At 37.8% G+C, this 22,451-nt stretch overlaps 1 long non-coding RNA gene across 10 annotated transcripts in view; it reads left to right on the top strand.

Annotated features, from left to right (window-relative positions):
- Nucleotides 1-3,847: 3,847 nt before the first annotated feature.
- LOC107196415 overlaps nt 3,848-22,451 on the top strand; it is a 35,170-nt gene continuing 16,566 nt past the window's right edge. For 3 of the 10 annotated variants that reach the window (XR_003043125.1, XR_003043123.1, XR_003043130.1), the window contains exons 1-4: nt 3,894-3,974; nt 6,393-6,451; nt 9,351-9,479; nt 9,723-9,843. This is a non-coding gene — a long non-coding RNA (uncharacterized LOC107196415). Of the gene's footprint in view, nt 3,975-6,392; nt 6,452-9,350; nt 9,480-9,722; nt 9,844-9,937; nt 11,299-17,678; nt 22,437-22,451 lie in introns of those variants that run through there. The other 7 variants (XR_003043124.1, XR_003043129.1, XR_001517815.2 and 4 more) reach the window with 7 other exon arrangements.

Genomic DNA, 22,451 nt, shown 5'->3' with positions numbered 1-22,451 from the left:
AATTAATGGACACTTGCGTCTCGACATCCATGTCAGTATAAATTGGTTCCACCGAGGTCAGTATGATGGGCAACTTACTGGGCCATCATTCAATGGCTGACATTGTCAGTGGTATAGGTTGGGCACTGCTCAATTCCAGTGGGCAACACTCAACAGTCTAAATGGACAGATCTCTCCAGAGTTGTGCAGGGCGCAGCCTATATGAGTATATAAGGCAGAGCTTAATGGGAGTGTGGGAGTTCCTCAAAGGAAAATTATCAGAAAGAGACAGTACGGATGTTAGGAAGACCAAAACAAAACAGAAAACAAAACCAACAACAGGTGTCTACCACAGATGAGCTGACCCAGGTCAACACCATTGACTACCAAGGTGAAAACTTCATTGCCTTCTCCCTGGGCAACGAAGTTTTCACCTTGGTAGTCAATGGTGGCTGCTCTGTGCTAATACTGTCACCTATTGGCCACAGTGGAAACTGCATTATCTGATATCTGCCTGCTGGTTTGGCTTTCCTCTTCCCCCAGTCTCTCTCCCTCCATCCCGTTTTTCCTCCTCTCTTCATCCCTCCTCTCCCTTCTCCCTTCCTTACTCCCCGCTATACCTCCCCCTAAACTATCCTAACTCATCATGTCTGGAGACCAGCCGCCGAGCTCTATGCTGGCCAGGTTGAGCCCCAGAACTGAGGACCTGGGAAGCTGTAGAACTCAGATGCCATCCTCCTTTCTATCACTTTCCCTGTTTCCTTCTTCATCCTTGCAATATTTGTCCTTCTTTTTTAAAAACCATCCTGTCAACAAATGGTTATTAGAGTACAATAAATGTACTCTAATTTACTGGAATCAGCCTGAGATTACTAACCCTCCTCTAGATTCAGTGCATGGATTTCTACTCTTCCAAGACCCACTTAGGTCAGGTTGTCTGAATAACTAAAGAGAGTTGTTCATACACATATCAAAGGAAATATGAGGTCATAATTAATTATATTCTAATAGAGCTACCAGAAAAATTGTTGGATGGTGTTATGTTCCCCCTATAAGATGTTAAAGTTTTAACCTACGGTATCCGTTATTGTGACCCTATTAAGAAATAAGTTCTTTGCAGATGATCAAGTTAAGATGAGGTCATTTGGGTGGACCTTAATCTATCACAATTGTGTGCTTAAAAGCAAAGGGGGTGAAAGAATTTTGACACAGAAACAGACACGTTACAGAGGGAAGATGATGTGAAGACACAGGAAGAATGCCATCTGTAAGCCAAGGAATGCCTAAGGCTACGAGAAGCGAGGTGAGAGGCTTGGAACAGACCTCCCTGACAGCCCTCAGAAAGAACCAACCCTGCTGACACCTTGATTTCAGACTTCTAATCTCCAGATTTGTGAGACAAAAAATTTATGCTGTTTAAGCTACCCCGTCTGCACTACTTTTTTATTGCAGCCCTAGCAAACTAATTCAGATGGCAAAATGGCAGAAGAAAAGATTTGAGGACAGTCAGAAGTTATTGAAACACTAAGAAAATGTTTTAAAAGAAAAATACTTAACATTAAAAATAAAATTTACCTATAAACCTGTATCTATAAGTGATGGGTATTTAATATTTTTGTTTCAGTCTTTTCTGCAGCACTGATCTCAATGAAGATCTATGTGTGTGTGTTTGTGTATTCTACTCTCTCTTTATACATATACATATTTGAAATTCAAATTTAACTAATATGAATGCTTTTATATCCCTCTTTCATTTTACTTCTTCATAGAAAAGTTATATAGATGCACAAGTGCAAGTCCCTCTTCCTCCTAAACAATCTCATGTCCCATGGATTTTCATTGGAGCATATCTTTCTAAAGTTTATCTAAATGTATACAGTCATACGTATTTAAATGTGCACATCTTTATTTAATCATGCTAGAATTATGTTTCATATATTCATTTACCTCTTGTTTTATGTCATTTAGGAGTATATCATGGACTTTTTTTATTACAACATATAAATAACCTTATTCATTCTTAGTGCCTGCACAGCATTCCATTGTGAACATGCATCACGATTCATCAGGTTATTCTCAACCAATGTACGTTTAGGTTGTTTCTTTTTATTTCTGTTATAAACCATGCTTCAGTGAACATCCTTGTAAAAATATCTATGTAAATGCAACTAGTATGCTTAAAAAGCATGTATTGAGAAGTAATTTTTAAAAAGCAAATTTTAGTCTTCCACTACTCTTTAAATTTCTTTTGAAGAAAGCTCCCACTGGATAAAATCTCAGCAGAATCCATGGCTTTTAAATGGAAAATACTCTTAGGTGATAAGCAGAACTACAATCACTTACCACAAACACAATCTATTTAATAATCAGAATGCAAAGACCTAGATATTAACTCTATACTCTTTAAAGTGAATTATTGATGATAACTTCAATTCTATAATCTTAAATTCAAATCTTCATTCTCTTCTCTCTATGGATGAAAAAGAAATGCCGAGAAGACAGGGCAGGGCACAGGAGACAATGTCATCCTCTCATATTATGTAAAAATGCATAAAGTTCCTGGGTTGTAGAATATTTGTGCTATGCACACACTTATTTATATAAACACCTTGCCTAAAAGCAGAGCTGGAACAAGGATTTGGAAATGAAGCAAGGGAGAGAATAAGGTAAAGGAGGAAAGTTAGCCTAAGGGAATGTTACTAATGCCACCGATATAAACAGCAGGGATTTGATTGTGCCAGGACCTCTGAAAAACATACAGAATATTCCCAGAATAGTTCTCCTGAAGGACTGGAGGATAGAACATTTATCATTGTGTTTCCTGGTGGAACTGTCCACCAATATCTCCAAGATCCAAGATCTCTATCTCAGCAGTCTAAAGCTGTGGCTAAGGAGCTAAGGGTGGTACCTCTGACACAATAGCAGGGAAATGGAGACCCTAGTCCTACAACTACAAGGAAATGAATTCTTCCAACAACCAATCAGCTTGGAAGAGAACCCTAAGTGCAAGATGAGAACCAGCTGACACCTTGATTTCAACTCATAGCAGAGAATCCACACCCACCCTAACCTAACCTGCAGAAGTGATGAGATAATATATTTGCCTCGTTTTAAGCCACTTAGTTTGTGGTAATTTGTTACACAGTCATAGAAAACGAATATAAACACGAAGATCTTCACAATTTGTGCCCACTCCGGTAAGTTCTTCCCACCGTCTTTTCTATGGATATTGTCGCCTCCACCCAATCCTTCAACCCTGCTGCTTCCCGGCCACTGATGAGCCAGGCATGCCATGCAACGCTCCCTACTGGTGGATTTCCTTTCTGCGTAAATTTCATGTAGTTAATGGTTGAATTCCATGATGATTTCATACATTCAAAATATGCAGAAGGATTTACCAAAATCGGTAAAGGCTTTATTGTAGTATTGTTTACATTCTGAGATCCCCTATGAGATTTTCAGATACATAGAAGACTTCCTCACATTTAAAGCGTTCATAGGGGTTATTCCGCAGCATGTGTTCTGATGTTGAGCGGGGAAAACAGTAGAGAGAATAAAATATGGGCTTTGGTATTCCTAAGAGAAGTTTAGGAGACAGATAAAGATTTGGGGATCATTAGCATTTTGGTGAACATTCCATAGTCTGTAATCTTCGTTTCTCATCTACAACCTTCGGCGAAATTAACAGGCAATTTTTCTTTTTATATTAATGGTTCATAGCAATCGATCAAGCCCCATTATTAAAGCAAACGTTCTTCGAAGGACCACTCAGAGGGGGGAGGGCGGGGGGGAACCGCCGCGGTGCCTTATGGGGAATGGAGTCGTGGAAAGCGGTCCAGCCTCCTTTGAGGAATCCCACGAAGGGCGCCCGGAAGCCTCTTCCGCGCATGTGCCCTTCGGTGTTCCAGCTGGGAGATTATTTCCGGTTCCCCTGGCTGTTCCTGGACATGGTACTGCAGCCTCTTGAACCTCTCATCTTGCCGTCCTCTGTCCTGGTGCGACCTGGAAGCGTAGCGGGTGCACCCCCAAGTTAGAGGAAAGGCTGGCGGGGAGCCCCGAGCCCTCGAGGGTCGGAGGGAAGGGTGGGACTGCGCGGAGGCGGCCGGCCTCGGTTCGCGGAGGGTCGACGCGGGCTCGCTTCCCATCCCCCTGGAGGGAGCCCCTGGAGCGGGTTTCCAGTGGTCCCGGAGAAAGGCAGCGAGGGAGGGCTGGGCTCCTGACCTGCCGGCCTCGTGCCGGGCGCTCTCTGCTGCCCTTCTTTGCCTGAAGAAGGTGCTCTGTAAAGGTGAAAGGTTTGTGCCGCCAGCTAGCTAAAATCCGATTCCGGAACTTCCACTGATGCACTTGGATCTGCAGCCGGCGGGCTAGGTTGAAAAGTTTTAGAGCGCGGTAGGGAAGGGAACAAATATGAGAATTAAATATTATCATTATATTAGTTATTCCATACTGACTTTAGTAAAAGAAAGCTGTGAACTGCAGTTGAAGGGAATGGCCAGGGTGTCGATTTGACTAGAAAGGATTTCAGTGAAAGATTCGGAGGGCGGAGGTTTTCACAGAGCTGTGTGAAGTTTTAAGAGCTTGGATTCAGATGAGGTCCTGCGACGAAACCACTGCATCCCTGGGCACGTTATTTATTCTAACTCCTTCCCCCAACCCCCCATCTGTTAAATGAATATCTAAATAATATTTGCCTCATAGAATTGTGCTGAGTTAGAACAAGAAAGCACTTGTGAAGATCAAGCCCGGAATATAGTCCACTCTATCACCTGCTTTCTATGTTAGAAAAATTTTTAGATATCCTCAGAACCAGGCTGTGAGGCCTGCATTACCACCCCTGTAGGAGCACATTTAAAACTCTCATTTGCTGAGAGCTAAAGTGATTTACTCACTGGCAAATGAGTTGAGTTTTAAAACAAGGTTTATTTTACTCCTAGTCTTTTTCATGCTCTTTATAATATACATTCCCCTCTACCTACACTCATTGTGTTTTCTCTGGCACAGTCACTTATCCTATGTGTGCCCTAGGAAGCACTTAGCCGTGTATTTTGATAATCAAATCGTTTGGCCTATTTCCCTTAGGATTTGGGGAAATAAGGTTTTGAGGTTTTGTCCTGCCCCCTGCAGTGTTATCTCACTCCAGAGCAGCCCTGATTAGATTTTTTAAAAAGGTCCAGCTTACCAAGCATTCGAGCCTTGAAACTCCAAATGTAGATTCTAGGTAATGGAAATGTGGCGCTAGGCCCACCTTGAAACAAAACCACTCCATGAAGTAAAGGGCAGAAGGCCCCGGGAACAGAAATTACACCTGGAAGAACATGTTTTTGAACTGAAAACTCTCACTAGAATTTCAGCATGGAAGCAGACAAATCCTCGGAAGGAACACAAGAGTTACTAGGCCAGAATTCTCTCCAGTCTATGCATATACTGGGTGGTAACACCCTATTCAGAGACCATTTATTATTGTGGCTCAGAACTAAGTGTTCAGCTTTCAGAAGAAAGATGTGAGCTGCATTGAAGGCAATGGGCAGGGTGCAGATTTTACAGGAAGAGACACTTTATTGGAGGGTTTGTGAGTGGGTGGGTTGTAGGAAAGGGGTACCAGGCATAGCTGAAGAAATTATTTCTTATCACTTCCTGAATACATACAGTCATTTCCTACTATCTCTATTCTGAGCTGCTCAAACTATGTCCATCCCCTCACTTAGGATTCACTGAATTTCTCCCTTATAGAATCACATGGTGGAAGTAAAGAGTGGTTTTTAAAACTATTACTTTTGCCTTATTTTAAAATTAGGACTTGAAAGATAAATAGTTATCCAGTCAGGCAGTTTGCTAGTGAGAAAGCCAAGAACTGAATTCGGGTCTTTGAATTCCTATGTCAGGGCTCTATCCTCTATCACAAGATCCTCTTGAGAAACTTTAAGGGAGACCAAACAAAAAAAAAGATCTTAAAGTATGTGCATTCCTTTTTCTGATCTCCTGGATTATCTGATCTCAAGTGGCTAAAAAATATAGGAAAATAAGTAACTGACTATCAGTATTTTCCTATGCCAATAAATCTTTTAATCCTAAAATCAATTTTAAGGCTAGAATAGTATTCCAAACTTTCTATATACTAAATTTTATTCCCCAATCTCTTATTGGACTCAGGTTATTTTTAATTTTTTTCAAAGGCATACATTAATTCCATAGAAAACAACTGTTTACATTCAGAATGAAAAGTTATGTGTGACCATTTCAGAATTTTAAAATGGATAAGTGGATAGTTCCTCATTGTGTTGTTTCCTATAACTTCCAGTACCAGAATTATCAAAGGGTCATTTAAAATAGGTCACTTTCTGGGTAGGTAATTGTAAGAGCTGCTATGTTAGCCAGATCGCTCATAATTCCATTCCCCATTCTTCCTTGCTCAGCCCTGGTATCAACACTCTTGGCCGTTTCTCAAGAGCATCCAAAAATGAACAAATCCCAGGTAAGTTGTTTACGGATTTACTTTCCACATTCTACAGTGGATTTCAAAATGGCTTATAGTAGTTTGTACATTCAGGCGAAATAGTAGAAATACGCAAATTCAGCATCAGGGAAAAGTGTATCAGATCAACACTAGAAGGTTGACATAAATATACAGAAATCATGTTTCTATATGTTTATTCAAGTTGTGCCAGGAAGGCTCTGAGTATGGCTTTCCTGTCATTTATATGTGAACATTTTCTTAGATGATCTTTGAATAAGTGACATAGAGGCCAGTCTTGTCAAAAAAAAAAAAAAACTGTGAAAGAAATGCAGTGGGTTTCCTGTGACTTTTACACCCAAGCAAAGCACAATAAAGTGATCAAAAATGGAATTAACGTTAATATAATATTATCTGTCTTATTCAAATTTTGCCGGTTGTCCTACTCATTTCTTCTTCAGTTCAGGGATCCAACCTAGGATGCCACATTGCATTCGGTGGTTATGTCTCCTTAGCCTCCTGCAATACAGGACAGTCCTTGTCTCCCATGGCCTTGACGCTTTACTGGCCACTAATGTTGCAGGGCTCGGTCTAGCCTTCCCTTTTCCTAATTCATAACTGTTTAGTCTGACAGGGAGAAACCTGGCTCTTATTATCCGCATTATATTATTTGCTCATCCAAGTGGACCCTTGAGGTAGTTTAAGAATAGCTGATCCACACCCCATGTGAAAAACAAATTCCCTAACGAGCATCTTTATCTACAGTTCTTTTAGCCTTACAGAATGTAGTTAAAATACTCTTCTCCAAAATTATTATGGTTCTTCATCCCCTTCACTGTAGTTATATTATTTTATTTTAATATATAGCAGATCCTTGAATAACATTATTTTGTTCAATGTTTTGTTATAACATTGATGTTGCCATAGGGACTTAACTCTTGTTTATATCAATCAACCTATGGTAACACTGGTTTCGTCCTGCATCCTTTGGCCTAAATCGTAGAACCTATTGACAATGTTAAGTGAGGAGTTACTATAGTTAGATGCATTTGTTACTGTTTGTATTCTGTTTGCGGTTCTCCTTCCTCATCCTGGTTGATTTTAATGGTTTATTTGGGGGGTATGTGACATTACCGTAGTTATAAGAATCAGAACTGTGTAGAAAGACACATGTAGAGAAGTATCACTTCCCCCTCATCCCTTCTACCCCATTTCTCTTCTCCTATTTTTTTTTCATCTGTTCCCACCTATCCCCTGAGGTTAACCACATTCATTGGTTTCTGGTTTATCATTTCTATATTTTTTGTACACATGAGCAGTGACTTGTTTATTTTATTATATCCCCTTCTTTCTTAATAAAAGGTAGCATACTATAGATATTCTTTTGCATTTGGCTTTTTCCACTTACTGATATAGCCTGGAAATCACTCCATATAAGTTTATGAGGTCTTCCTCATTATTAATGCCTTCAGATATGGCTTTTGATCACCACTCTGTCTTCTCTGTCCTCTGAGCTCCAGAACCATATATCCAGCTGCCCACTGGACGTCTCTACTTGTCTACTCCCCAGACATTTCAAGCACAACATCTTAAACAGCAACGCATCAGCCTCCGATGCTTAATTCTTTTTTTCCCTTAATCTTAGCATCACACTAGCGTCTACCCAGGCGATCTTGCAGAATGGACTAGACATTATATCTCCGATGGCACAACCTGTTAGTGGTCATCTCCTCTTGTTCCTCCTCATGTGAGATTGGTTCCTTCCCACCCCCGCTGGAGCCCTACCTGGGGTCCTGTTTCACAGTGGTGTTCTAGTTTTCTTCCCCTCTAATTTGACCTTTAAGCGATTTCCCATTATTAAAGGACCAGATAATAAGTCTTTTTGGCTTTGCTGGCCATGTGGTCTCTGTCATATCTATTCAGCACAACTTTATAACATGAAAGCAGTTGTAGATAATGTGTAAACAAATGGGTCTGGCCACATTTGGCTCTCAGTGGGCTGGATTTGGCCCACAGGCGGTAGTTTGTCAACCCCTATGCTATAGAGCATTGCTTCTAAAATACAAATTTGATCACAAAACTTCAGTCCTCACTGACAAATGTCTCTTTATGGATTTCCATTATTCACAACAGTGGTCTTCAAAGTGGAGGCTAGGGAGCATCCTACGGATCCACTGGGCTTCTATTCACATTGGCATTTTGGCTAAAAGAATGAGAAAATAATTGAGCTTTACTGATATTAATATGTAGCTTAAGTAACTCAGATACATTATAATTCCTAAGTAAACGTACATGTAAGTTGTGTGTGCATGCATGTTTTACCGATGTGTTATACCATCCAAAAAGTTTCAAGACTCTTAATTATAGAAGAAAGTCCCTCTTTTCTCTGCCTTCTGTCCAGCTCCTCATTATCCTTCCATACTGAGATATTTATAGTTCTCCAAACTTCCCATGTGTGTTTTATAGCTGCATATATTTCATAATGCTCACATCCCTACAAAACACACTATGTGTGTTTCAGGAATAAAAGTATCACCCCCTCACAGAAGCCTGATAATACAGAATGGAACTTGCTTCCTCCCTTTGCAATCACCCTTTATCTTGCACGTATGTCCTTCATTGCTCTTTACTGAAGATGTGGATGTCTATTTATGCCACCCTGTCGTATGTATGCTTCTTGAGGATCATACATTTTATGTGAGTTAGTAATCTGATAAATTAGAATAGCACTAGGAACATGATGTAAGTTCAGTAAAACTTTTAAATTAACTTGAAAAAAAATGAACACAGTAACAGGATATTTCTAAATTTTTACCCTCTCACAAAGTATGTCTCTTTATGACTCTATTAGCCATGACAGCAGTCTCCTTATATTTGATGTTCCCATGTATTTTATGTCACCAAATTCTAATTACCTCAGATTAAGCACATTCTTTCAGAGATCAGTTTCATTCAAGGACTTGACCGTGAACCTCACCCAGAAGGAGTGGCAGCAACCTGAGCCTGCCCAGAGACTCCGGTACAGGGATGTGAAGCCTAGTCTCAGCGAGTGAGTATAGTTTCCCTGTATAACTCTCAAAAGCATGCATTTGCTCTGTGTTTTAAAAACATGTTAGATTTAATTAGCATCATGTCAGGGGAGAAAGGTGATTAAACCCTTTGAGGCAGTAGAAGTGTGTGTGTGTACTCACTGCTGTCCCGCCACCCTCTCCTGGAATGTTCTGGCTTTACCGACATATTGCTGGGATCTTTGTTGCACAGCTTCTGAAGCTATACTTACTTCATCCTTCAGAGTCCCCAAGTCGAAGCTTGGTCCATGTTCTGTATCATTCTGCAAACCAGATGTGATCTTCAAACTGAAACAGGGAGAAGAACCGTGACAGTGGAGAAATTCTCAGGGCAGAACTACCCAGGTGAGTAAGTGACACCTGAGCAGGTAGAAACGGTGGAAATGAGAGTTCCAGGGTAGTTAGTAATCATAGTTGGTATCTTTGTGATATTTCTCAGGAATCTTCTTATAGGCCTATAGGCCCTAGATCTTTGGAAGTCACTGAGGATTAACGGTCATGCTTCAGGTACCTTAAACACATTGTCCCTGAATAAATGTACTCCTTCTTTAATCGAAATGTATAAAGATTTTTGCCACTAAGTTACCTCTCCCCAGAGTCCAGTTCCTCCTTCGCTATACCTTGAACTTTTATTTCTGTGGCGTTCTTTGTTGCCTACTTTACCTCCACCCCATTGTCATAGTCCTGTTATATCTTCAGACATTCATAGATCTGTCTTAAAAAGTAAATCTTGCTTGATTTGCATGATTTGTCTATTTACCTCTCATTTTTCTCTCCGTCCTGTAACTGAGAAATCACTGTTTCACTTTCTATTTTCGGCCTCACGAGGCACCATGGGCACAAAACTTAAGAAGAGTCAAGTAAGCACTTAGAAAAGGTGAGAAAATGTGATCAAGAGAAATGAACCTCAGAGAGATGGTCGGTATTATAAAGAATCGAGGATTGAATATGAAATTTTGGCAGTGACGTGGGAATTTGGGAATTTGCACAAAAAGGAGCATGTGGGCTGAGCAGGGTGGGGACTAGGGTGATCCAAGTATGACCTCTAGGGCACCTGCATGACCCCGAGAATGAGTGTCGTCTTAAGTGTTGTGCTTACCCTGAGGATTACACAACAGTTTAGATCTGTGGCAGCCACTGTAGCATCTGGGAAAGCAGAGGAAGCAGAAAGATCAGGGAATGAGCCCCTAAGAAGAATACTGTCTTCCCATCGCCGTCTACGGATTAAGGCCAGTCTTAAAGAAACTTGTTAGACTATACCCATCCCATTTCGCCGAACAGGGCTAAGTTGCCACTAATGATTATGGCAACAGATTCAGGAAAGCGTAATTAGATTTCTAATGGAAGGCCTGAATGTATTCAATATTACACGCCAGTGTTGGCATATATCAGAAAACTTAGCATTTATTTATTAACACATGCAGGATATAAATTTATTTCAAATAAGACAACACTACAAGTAACAGATTCTCTGTGTCCTGAATCTAAGTCCTAGAAACATTGTTTTTTCCCATCTTCTCTTGGTTCTCTAGATACATCTAAGAATGGTGCTAACTATTCGGGGAGGCTGGATGTCTCAGAATTCTATCCATTTAGACAAGGTGCCAGAAACCATCTTATCACCCACCAACCCGTCACCTTTGGATTTCTCGTGTCTGCCCTCTTAATTCTTTATCCTTGAGTTTTTGATACATGATCATCCTTTTGTTTTTCATTATCCACTGGCAAAGTTTCTTCTTCTCTAATAGTTCTAATTCCTAATTCCAAAGAGATAGCTTTGCTTTTCTTGACTTATGCTTAGGTTAGTTTTTTACAACTTTGGAAAGCTACCTCTATTAAAAATATAATTTACCCATCCAGTGAAAATAGATTATGAACAGACAGCAAAATGAATCTTCTTTTTACTACACACTTCCAACTGCCCCTTAACCTACTTCTCACCATAGAAGCTGTCTTATCCGATTTCAGAGTGTTGGTTGAATGTGTTTAGACATTTTTGCTCAAAGAATCAAGTCAGTGCAATATAAAAAGTACATTTCTGATCACCTCTCCCTGTTTCTTTAACATATATATATGTATATTTATATTTCTAAACTATTTCATACTGGATGAATTTATGAAGAATTTGGCTTTGACTAAAAACCTTTCCACATTGATTTCTTTGGTTTAAATTTCAAATTTTGAGTAAGAGGTGAGTATCTAAAAGCCTTTTTGCATCTTCTATATATTTTTAGGATTTTTTTATCATGAGTTTTCTGATGTCAAGAAATTTTTGAATTTAGTCTGAAAGCTTTTCCACATTGATTACAACAAAGGGTTTCTCTTCAGTATGGATTTTCTTGTCTATTAAGATTTGAATTATTATTAAAAACCTTTTGACATTCATTGCATTTTTAGGATTTCTCTTTAGTATGCATTTTTTTATATTGATTAAGGTCTGAGCAATAGCAAAAAGTCTTTTTGCATTCATTACATTTAAAGGGCCTCTCTTCAGAATGAAGTTATCGATGCTTAATAAGGTTTGAGTGATGTCTAAAGGCTTTTTCACAAACATTACATCTGTAGGGTCTCTTTCCAGTTTGAGTTCTTTGGTGTCGAGTCGAGTTAGATCTGAGAAGCAGACGAAGGTCTTTTCACAGTTACTACTTATGTAAAATTTCTCTCCAGTGTGGATTTGTTGATGGCAGCTAAGCTCTATGAACTGAGAAAAGGTCTTTTTACATTTATTACATGAAAAGGACTTCTCTCCAATATTAATTTTTTGATGTTTATTAAGATTTGAGCTGCTTTTAAAGGATTTCTCACAGTATTAACATTTGTAGAATCTTTCTTCAATACGAACTCTTTGATGTATGAGAAATTTTGAGTGTGGACTGAAATCCTTTTTACAGTAACTACATGTGTAGTATTTCTTTCTAATATGAATTTTTTCATGTTGATTTTTTTTTCTGAGAAATTGTGAAAGGCCCTACGGCAAAATTTACAGACAAAAGACTTTCTTTTGAATATGAATTTTTTGATGCCAAGTCTAGTCTCTTGCCAACGTGAAACTTCTGATGTGTATTAAAGGATGAGAGAAACCTAAAGGCCTTCTGACACCTCACATTTGTATGGTTTCATTCATTGTGTGTGTTCCGAAGTTGAATAAAGTTTGAAGCTCTGTTAAAGGTTTTGCCACATTGGTTACATTCAAAGTGTTGATCTAGAATATAAATTCTTTGGAGTGTTGTAAATGATGAGCGATGCCTAAAGGCCTTTGCATATCTTTGGGCTTTCTCGACCTTGTGAATTCTCTAATGTCCAGTAAGCTGTGAGATGTGGCTGAAGGCTATGCTGCAGTCATCACATTCATAACGCTGGACAAAAGTACAGAGCTTTCTATCGTTAGTGTGGTGAGAGCTTTGTGTGAAGATATTCAGAGATTCATTAAGGGTGTGATAATTCACCAATGCTTGTTGACATGCTATTAGAAAAACAATATGAGAAAAACAAAGTTAGTTCCAGGCATAGCAACAAACAAAGATAATCAGTAAGCGGGGTAGGGGGAGAGAAGGGTCCAGTGACTGGGGACTTTAGAGGGCTAGGATGAGAAGCAGTTTGTGAGGATGGAAGACTGGGAGAGAAGTGTTTGCTAAATACCGTGCAAGAATAATTTTAAGCGAGCAACATGTGGCTATTGAAAATTTTCTTTAAATTTGAAATACTTATATTTGTGACTGTAAAAAAAATGACTTGTTGAAATTTTAATTACCAAAAACAGAAAAACTTAAAGAATTAAAAAGAATCACATCAAAATCCTAACATGGATTAAAGTTTTATTTTCATTAAGATCCTTTAAAATATTTCTGTATAGATGTAGCAATTTGTGAAAGTGATTATACTTTAAATATTCTCCTTTAAATGGCAAAATTGGGGATCTTTATATTAGTAACTATAAATCGTATTTATCAATTTTACTGATATTTAATATTTTACTGTATGACAGTCATTATTGATTGGCTAGTGCTATATTTGGATATTTGAATTGTATTTGTTTTTGTTATTGCTAACACTAAAAATATTCTTTTGTATACATCATTGTTAATTCGTTGAATCATTGGTTCTGACAAATGAAAGGGGGTCCCCAGAAATGAAAGGGGGTCCCTATTCTTGTTGTCTATACTCAGCACACTCAGGTAAGCCCTTATGCTGCACAAGAACATCATTGTTTTCTAGTATTTGATAACTCTAGACTCTGTCAAGCTTATGGCCTCACAGTTTGATCAAAAGATAAGTTCTAGCATTCATGTTTTGGTAATAAAGAAATCTAAAAACTTGGTTAATTGCTAGGAAAAAAATAATTTTGAGCATTTTTATAGGATATACCAAAAAACTATCTATAATAGTTTGTATTTATTAACCTGCTATTGATAAGAGTGAGAAGTAGCATGGGTTTCTGTTACCTTCATCGTTCTAGACCTTGAGGTGCTACAGAAATGATTGGGAATGCATGGACACAGACAAATAGTTTAAACTATACATGAATATTTTCTAAAAGGAAATTTGGATCTACAGAAAGTAAGGAAGAATATCAGAAACTGTAAATACATAGTAAATATATAAGGTTTTCAAAAATCATTACTGAGTCTCTTTAAAATAACTATTGGCTGATTAAACACAAATAATAACAATGTATTGTGGGGCTTATAACATATGTAAAATGCATGACAACAACAACATAAAAGCTGGGTGAAGATAAATGGTAGTATGAGAACTGTAGTATTAAAGATGGGTACCATAAACTCAAACCCTAATGCGGCCACCAAAAAGAGAAATAATGCAGCTAATAGGAATTATAGCTGATAAGCCAAAGGAGAGAAGATGCAATCTTGAAAAATATACTCAATCAAGAAGAGAGGAATAGAGGGGAAAAGGAGGGAATGAAGAACAGAAAAGACACATAACAAGAAGATTTCAATCTAACCGCGTCAGTAATCACATTAAATGTAAATGGTGTAAACCAAGGATTCTCAATCTGAGCATTATTGACCCTCTGTACTGGGTAATTTCTTTGTTTTGGGTGCAGTCTTGTGTATGCTGGATGTTTAATAACATCCCTGGCCTCTACCCCATAGATGCTAGTAACATACTCCTATCCCTCCTTGTGACCACCAAAGATGTCACCAACCACTGCCAGATGCCCCAAGGGGACAAAATCTTCCTCTCCCTGCATTGAGAACCACTGGTATAAACACCCTCAATTAAAAGGTAAAGATTATCAAGATTGGATAAGAAAGCAAAATCAAATTATGTATTATCTACAAGAAGCTCACTTTAAATGTAAAGACACAAATAAGTTAAAAGTAAAAGGATGCAAAATATGTATACCATGGCACCAGCCAAAAGGAAGCTAGAGTGGCTATACTAATATCAGACAAAATAGATCTCAGAGCAATAAATATCTCCAGGGATAAAGTAGTTCATTTCTTAAGATAAAGAGGTCAGTTAATCAAGAGCATAGTAACCTTCAATATGTGTACACCTTCAAAGCTTCAAAATATATGACACAAAAAGAGTATCGAGAAGAAATACATTCACAGTTATAGTTGGAGATTTCGATACCCCTCCCTCTATAATCAATGAAAAAGTAGGCAGAATATTAGCAAATATATGACAGGTTTGGACAACACTATCAACCAAGTAGATCTCATTACTCTTTATAGAACAATCAGCAATACACATTCTTCTGAAGTGTGCAAGGCACATTTCCCAGGATGGACCACAAATCGAGTCTGTCCATAAAACTGGTCTCAACAAGCTGAAAAGAACTCAAGTCATAGAAAGTATGTTCTCTCACCACAATAGAATTAAATTAGAACTTAACCGAAAATCCCCCAGTACTTTCTAGAAAATCCCCCAGTACTTTCAAACCAAATAACATAATTTTAACTAATCAGATCAAACAAGGAATGAAAAGAGAAGTATTTGAACGGAATGAAAATGAAAACACAGTATATGAAAATCTGTGGGATGCCACCAAAGTAGTACTTGGGTAAAGTCGAGAGCACTAAATGCCTATATTTGGAAAAAGAAAGGTCTCAAGTCGATGACCTCAGTTTCCACCTTTAAAAAGAAGAGCAAATTAAACCAAAGTAATCAGAAGAAAGGAAATAATAAAAATTAAAGCAGAAATCAGTGAAATAGAAAACAGGAAATAGGTACAGAAAAAAAAATACCAATAAAACAAGAGGCTGTTTTTTAAGGAGATCCATAAAATTGATAAGCCCAGCCAGACTTATAAGAAAAAAAAGAGACACAAATTACCAATATTAGGAATAAAATAGATGATGTAACTACAGATTCTATAGCCATTAAAAGAGTAGTAAGAGAATATTATGAACACGTATATAGACAACTGGTTTTTTTGGAAAAGGTACAAAGGCAATGGGAATGTTTTATGAAATGATTTATAATATGCTCTGTAAAATTATTGCATAGATTCTTAAGGCAACACGAGAGAATTTGGTCAGAAAGAGACTTAGCTATTGATAGAATAAAAGTCTTTTAAGTTAAATGTTGTGGAAACATACTATAGAATACTATATGGCACTAAAAAGAAAGATGTATATATATAATATAAAAATTTCAGAACTAGAGATAAATAGAAAGATAGGAAATGAGATTTTTACAGCATGCTATTTAAAGTAAGATGCATTCATATAGAAAACTGTATATTTTATAATTGATATGTGCATATTTAACAACATAGAAAATAGACTAGCTGTCCTAGGGTGGCGTAGTCCATGTCGTGAGATCATGGGCTACATGTTAAGAGACTACAAAATAATGGTGGAGTCTCGAATAAGACAATAGTGATAAGTGGCTAGAAGCTGAACAATATGATGGACTTAAGTCTCTGTACTTGATTTCCAGCTCTCTTACCACATTGCCAGCCATAAAGAGGCTAATTTCTTTTCTTCAACTAGGTGTATGTATATGGAACACAAAATGAAGCAAACAGATTTATTTCCTGAAATCAAAAGGCAGTGGAGAGTAGGACAAAATATTACAGTAAATATAAAAGTGACTACAACTTTATAGAAAAATATGCGGAGGTACACAAAGACTGAAAGACTAAGGAAGAGATACATTAATGGGATAATAGAGAAAGTTCAAAAGACGACTCATTTGTATCAGTGAACTAGCTTAGGGGTTGGAGAGGAGCTTGGGCCAGGTTATTAAGTTTTCAAAGAATAAGAAGGTGCAGAGTCACTTGGAATTTTTATGAACAATTATCGTAAAACCTTTGAATTTCTTCCTGGATTCCAGGACCACTTTCTAAAATGCCTACAGCTCATGTGCATTTGGTATTTTATTCTACTCTTCAGCTCTAATGATGTCCCAAACCAAAATCATCATCATCTATCCCAACTTTTAATTTTTCATCCTTTGACTTTCAAGAGCCTATTAATGAGCTGCCATCTCTATTATGCACTGAAACTTAAAACAAGTTTCTATGACATCCCAAGATGACTGTGCCTCCTGCCAGTCTCTACTTCCTATTAATGATGGACATATCATCTCTCTCCATTGCTTTTCTGGATTGTTATTTTATATCTAATTAACCTATTATCATAATCCAGAGAGAAAAAAAATCCCTCTCCATAACTCTTTCTTGGAAAAAAAAAAAAGGCTTTTCATAACACTGAACTAACCCATTCATTCATTCTAATCACTGATAAATTATGTGACCAGTTCAGCTGCTCATTCTTCTGTCCTTTCCTGTGACAATATACATGAAGTATCCTAAGACTGGAACTATCACAAAAGGAGTAACGGAGAGTGATGGATGTGGGGTAAAAAGATTTCTTTGGGGGCTCTTGGGGGAGCTCCTCTCCTGTCACCTCATGGGTCCAGGTTACTTGACCAGTTGAGGTGTGAGCTATGATGGCTTCCACTTGCTTGTTGCTTATCAATCACCTGGGCGTGGAGGACTTGGCACTTGCTTCCATGAGGAGATCACTTCTGCCTTATAAGTCCAGTGTCCTAAGAAAAATAAGTGGCCTTGACTATGCTGTGTTTATTACAGAATTTAGATCCATGATAAATTTCATTATCACCTCAGAATCTCTCAGGAACCTCTAAGGCACTGTTCTTGTTTGTTTGTTTATGTTTTTGTTTTTTAATCTATATTTTAACAGTTCCCCAGCTGTTTCTTAGTCACACAATGGCCTGAGAAGTCATTTTTAAGGAAGACGTGATAGTTTGGAAGACAGCAGAGAACATAAAGCTGAAGTCATCACAAGCTGAAAATGCTCTTTCTTAACATCATGCAGCTCCAGGGCTTCACTGAGGAATATTGAGTTGAAATTCAGTCAAGCATTTTCAGGGGCTTTGCAGATAATTCATACAGAAGGAAAAATTCCATCATGGGTAGTTTTAAAGTAACAAGGAAAGATCTTACCCAATGGCACAAGGTAGTCACAGTTACTCAGCATCACATCCACGTACAGTTTTCTCTCTTCAGGGCTCAGATGAGCCCACTGGTCCAGAGAAAAGACCACAGCCACATCTCTAAATTTCACTGACTCCTGAAATAACAATTTATACATTATATGTGTACATACTTCCAAGTGGCCCTTAGTAGATTTCTTTCAAGTTGGGCATCATCAGGAGGGAGACTGAGTATAAGGATATGTTAGAATGGGTGGCCAAAAACTATAATAGAAAGTGGAAACTGTAAGAAATATACTTTGTCCTTGTATAGTTTGGGCCTGCAAAATTCCCTATCTTCATAAAAAGTAGCAGCTAAAGAAACATACATTTGGTGTTTGCACTTGGCTGAGGAGTCACTGAGGTGAAGCTGCCATATGTGGGATGATGCCTGAAGGCAGAATCCCACCCAAGTGAAACGATAAAGGAACTCCTTCCTGCCTGGCTGCTTGGAGGGGACATCAATCTTCAGACTTGAAATGAAACATCACTCTTCTTGAGTCTCAAGCCTGCCAGACTTCAGACTGGAATTTACACTGTTAGCTTTCCTGGGTCTGCAGTTGATTGCAGATCTTGGGACTTCTCAACCTCCACAGTCATGTGAGTCAATTCCTTATAATAAATTATATATACACACATGTGTATACATACACACACTTATGAATGTATGTGTGTACCTATAGTCTGTTGGTTCTGTTTCTGTGGAGGACCGCAATTAATACAATCACTTGTTAACTGCCATACAGTGTGAATTGATAAAGACTGAGATTATAAAGGCTGAGGCATCAAAGGATACCTTCAGAAATAAATTTGAACTGTACCTTAAATAAAAGGACGATCATTTTTGGTTCCAGCTATAATGGAATAGTTACTCTCACTGTGAACGAACTACGAAAGCTAGATAAATATACAAAACACTATTTTTATGCACTGGAAAGCAACTCATTGAGGACTGTGATCCCTGACAGAAAGAAAACACATTATCCTATAATTCTCCTTGGTGGCATTTCTAAAGCCACAGTGCAGGGACATAGAACCCAAGCAGAGAGCAGTGGTCTTGCTGGATGGAGGGAGAGGATATCAGGGTTTGGAGCTTCCTTCCAACACAGCTGGCGTTTGGAAGGCAGGATGCTAGAGAAGGAGCCCTAAACACCTGTATGGAAATTTCTTCTGGGTCCCTGGCTGACATTGGAACTGTGCCTGCATACGGCCAGACTCGGGAGAACAGCTGTTGGGATACTGAGTCAAACAGAAATTTTGGAGGTCACACAGTGCTGCTAAAGAAGTAGGATTCCAGCCCAGGCAGATAGGGGAAGATGTCTGGGCATTTGGTTGTGGCCACACACCTAGAGTTCTATACCCACTGAAGATATCCTTTGAAAAATGCAGGCAGAGGTAAACTTATCAATTTGAGTTTGAAAAATTGAATGACCAGTGACCACAAGAGAAATGGAAACCTCTCCCAGAATAAATAACAAGGTTTGATAAATTTGTATCTTTCTGTATGGATTCACAACTGCCCCTAAAAAAAGGATACATTGAAGTCCTAACCTCCAGTACCTCAAGATGTGATGCTACTTGAAAATAGGTGTTTTGTTTTTTTTAATGGCAGTAGCCAAATTAAAAATGAGATTATTAGGGTGAGCCCTAATCTTATATGATATATAAAGGGTAAACTTGGACACAAAGAAAGACATGCACAGAGAATCATCATTGTGAAGAGACACAGGGACAGCACCATGTGAAGATGAAGGCAGAGATGCCTCCACAAGCCAAGGAGTGCCAAAGATTGCCAGCAAGCCACCAGAAGCTAAGACAGAGGCCTGGAACAGATACTCCCTTACAGCCCCAAAGAGCAAAGTGTTTTTAGACTCTGTAAATCAGTATTTCAGGAAGAAAATCATAAGTAAGCAATTCACCTGCCATATCACCTTTAGAAATGAAAGAGCTGTTTTTCTCCTCCTCTTCCTTCTGTTCTCAGGGGAAAGCAGACTTCTGAGACATCGCACCTTAAAACTGGGGGTATGGAAGTTGCCTCTGTTCTCAGTAACTGTTCAGAGCTTATAGCTCAGTCTGAGGTTTAGTTTGTGACCCAAGTTATAGGTCCTAGATCAAGTTCATTTGACTCCCAGACCCAGGTTCAAGATCCACAGGTACCAAAAAGCTCAAGAGAAGGGAGCAAGTGGTTCTGCAAGTACCTTGGAGAGCATCCACTCTAACCTGAGATCTTATAGGACAGAATAAAAGAACCACTATAAGAATTAGGTCCTAGATAGCTGGGTCTGAAGCAGTTCCTGATTTTCCTGCTTATAGTGAGCAAAGCTAGGATAATATCACAGCATCCACAGGCCATCAAATACTGTGTGTAGAAGCTGTGAGCAAACTTTGAGAGGAGAAATGGTAAGCCAGGGCAAAGGTGGCTAGGAAAGGGACAGGTTCGATAGGGAAATAAACTTTCTTGTAGGGTGTTTGAAACGTTGGTCTTGGAATAAGAATTGACCAGCACCGGCAGACAAAATACATCGCCACTTCTCCCTAAATTACACACCAACTCTATTTTCTGCTGCTGCTTTCCAGATTCTGGGCTGGCCCTATACCATATATATTACCATACCCGATTGATATTCTTTCCCCTAAATTCTGGCCAAGGTGAAGAAAAGTTTTTTTCTCTTAGCTAGAGAAGAACTGAAAGGTAGTACTAGAGTAAACTTTGCAAGTTACCTGTCTCTCCTTGCTTAAAATAGCAATAAAATTAGGGTAGAATGAATAAGTGAGTTGTCTTGGATAACATATTGTTAGTGAAAGAATTAAGACTAGAAATTGAAAGAATCTTCCTTGCCAGTGTTTTTAGAAGAAATGGGTGAATTTCTAGAAAAACATCAATTGCCAAAACTGACAACAGAAGAAATGAAAAATCTACATAATTCTTTAACTATTCAAAATTGTTTTTAAAATTGAATTCTTAATTTAAAATTTAGGGGCCCAGATAGCATCACTGTTTAATTTTACCAAATATATAAGGAAAAAGTAACTCAATCTTACAGAAGTTGTTCTAGCATTGGTGGTATAGTGGTGAGCATAGCTGCCTCCAGAAATTGTTCTAGAGAATAGAAAAAAGGGAATATTTTCCTACCTTATTTTATTGGCCAGCATAACCTTGAATATAAAAACCAAAGAAGGATATTATAAGAATGAAATATTAAAAGTCAATTTCATTCATGAATAAGAGCTTTAAACAAAGCATTAGCAAATAAAATTGGGCAATATGTTTTCTAATTTTTTTGAGATAATTAACATAACAGCACTGTGTAAGTTTTAGGTGTACATCATGATTTGACTTTCATATGCCATTGTGAAATGATTGGCACAGTAAGTTTAGTTAACATTCATCATCTCATGTGAATATAAGACAAGCAATATTTTTAAAAGCTAAGGTCATGACCAAGTTGGATTCCGTCCAGGAATGTGTATTTGTTTAACTCTTTTAAAAAAGTAACCAGTGAAATGAGCATAAAGGTCATATCAATAATATAGAAAATACATTTGTTAAAATTCAAAATCTCATAATTTTAAAAATTCATGATTTAAAAAATCCATAGTAAATTGTCAACAAAAGGAAATTTTTAAAATATCATTGATAATGGATATCTATAAGAAACCTACAACAAGTATAATAGTGTCTCATATTAGGTGCAAATTTCAAAATACTTCAAGTCTTCCAAAGTTTCCAAAAAATTTAAGGAGCCACATATAAGCAGTAAGGAGCACTAATTGTGAATTGTGTTTATATTGTCGAGATTTGGCTCTATCACTTTAGCAGATAAACTAAAGTTTACCCATTTAATAAGCCCAGAATTGTTGGTGTTCTTGAATAAGCACACTGTTACTAATGCTTTAGAGTATTTTGAATGATTTCGTAACTTTGGCAGTCATTTTAACATTCACTGTTATTAAAATTTTAAATATTTTAATTACTACACCAGTCTCATCCGAATATTCATTAAATGGTTGCACTCTTAGGGGGCTTAAAAATTCATGAAGACCAATTATTTCAAAGTGGAAATTAGATATTATGATATACTACAAAGACACTTAAACACCATAATGCACTGTGCAGTTAATTTAATGGAGAACACTCAATACAACATCAGAGCTAACGCTGAGAAAATAAAAAAGGCAGCATTCGAGCAGTATGTTCCACAATAGATATAAATTATGCTCCCTGAGAATGCATCTTTCCTGTTCTACGTCTGTTCCTATGGGGATATTAGTATTGAATGATGCAGGTTTTGAATTCGTCCAGGTCTTTATGAACAAAATCTTTACACAGACTGCACTATTGTTATGTATGAAAGTAAAGCAATTTTTTTTGGTTCAATTTTGTTCTTGCATTTGGTTTTTACATTATTTTTATACCCTTAGGAGACGTGTGATTTTTTTATTAAAAAAAATAGATTAATGCCTTATATTCTTGTGTAAAG

This window comes from Pteropus alecto, unplaced genomic scaffold (assembly GCF_000325575.1).
Source record: "Pteropus alecto unplaced genomic scaffold, ASM32557v1 scaffold45, whole genome shotgun sequence".
In the NCBI taxonomy this organism is placed as follows: domain Eukaryota; kingdom Metazoa; phylum Chordata; class Mammalia; order Chiroptera; family Pteropodidae; genus Pteropus; species Pteropus alecto.
Note: the sequence above shows the minus strand (reverse complement) of the source record. Positions and strands in the feature narration are given on the sequence as shown.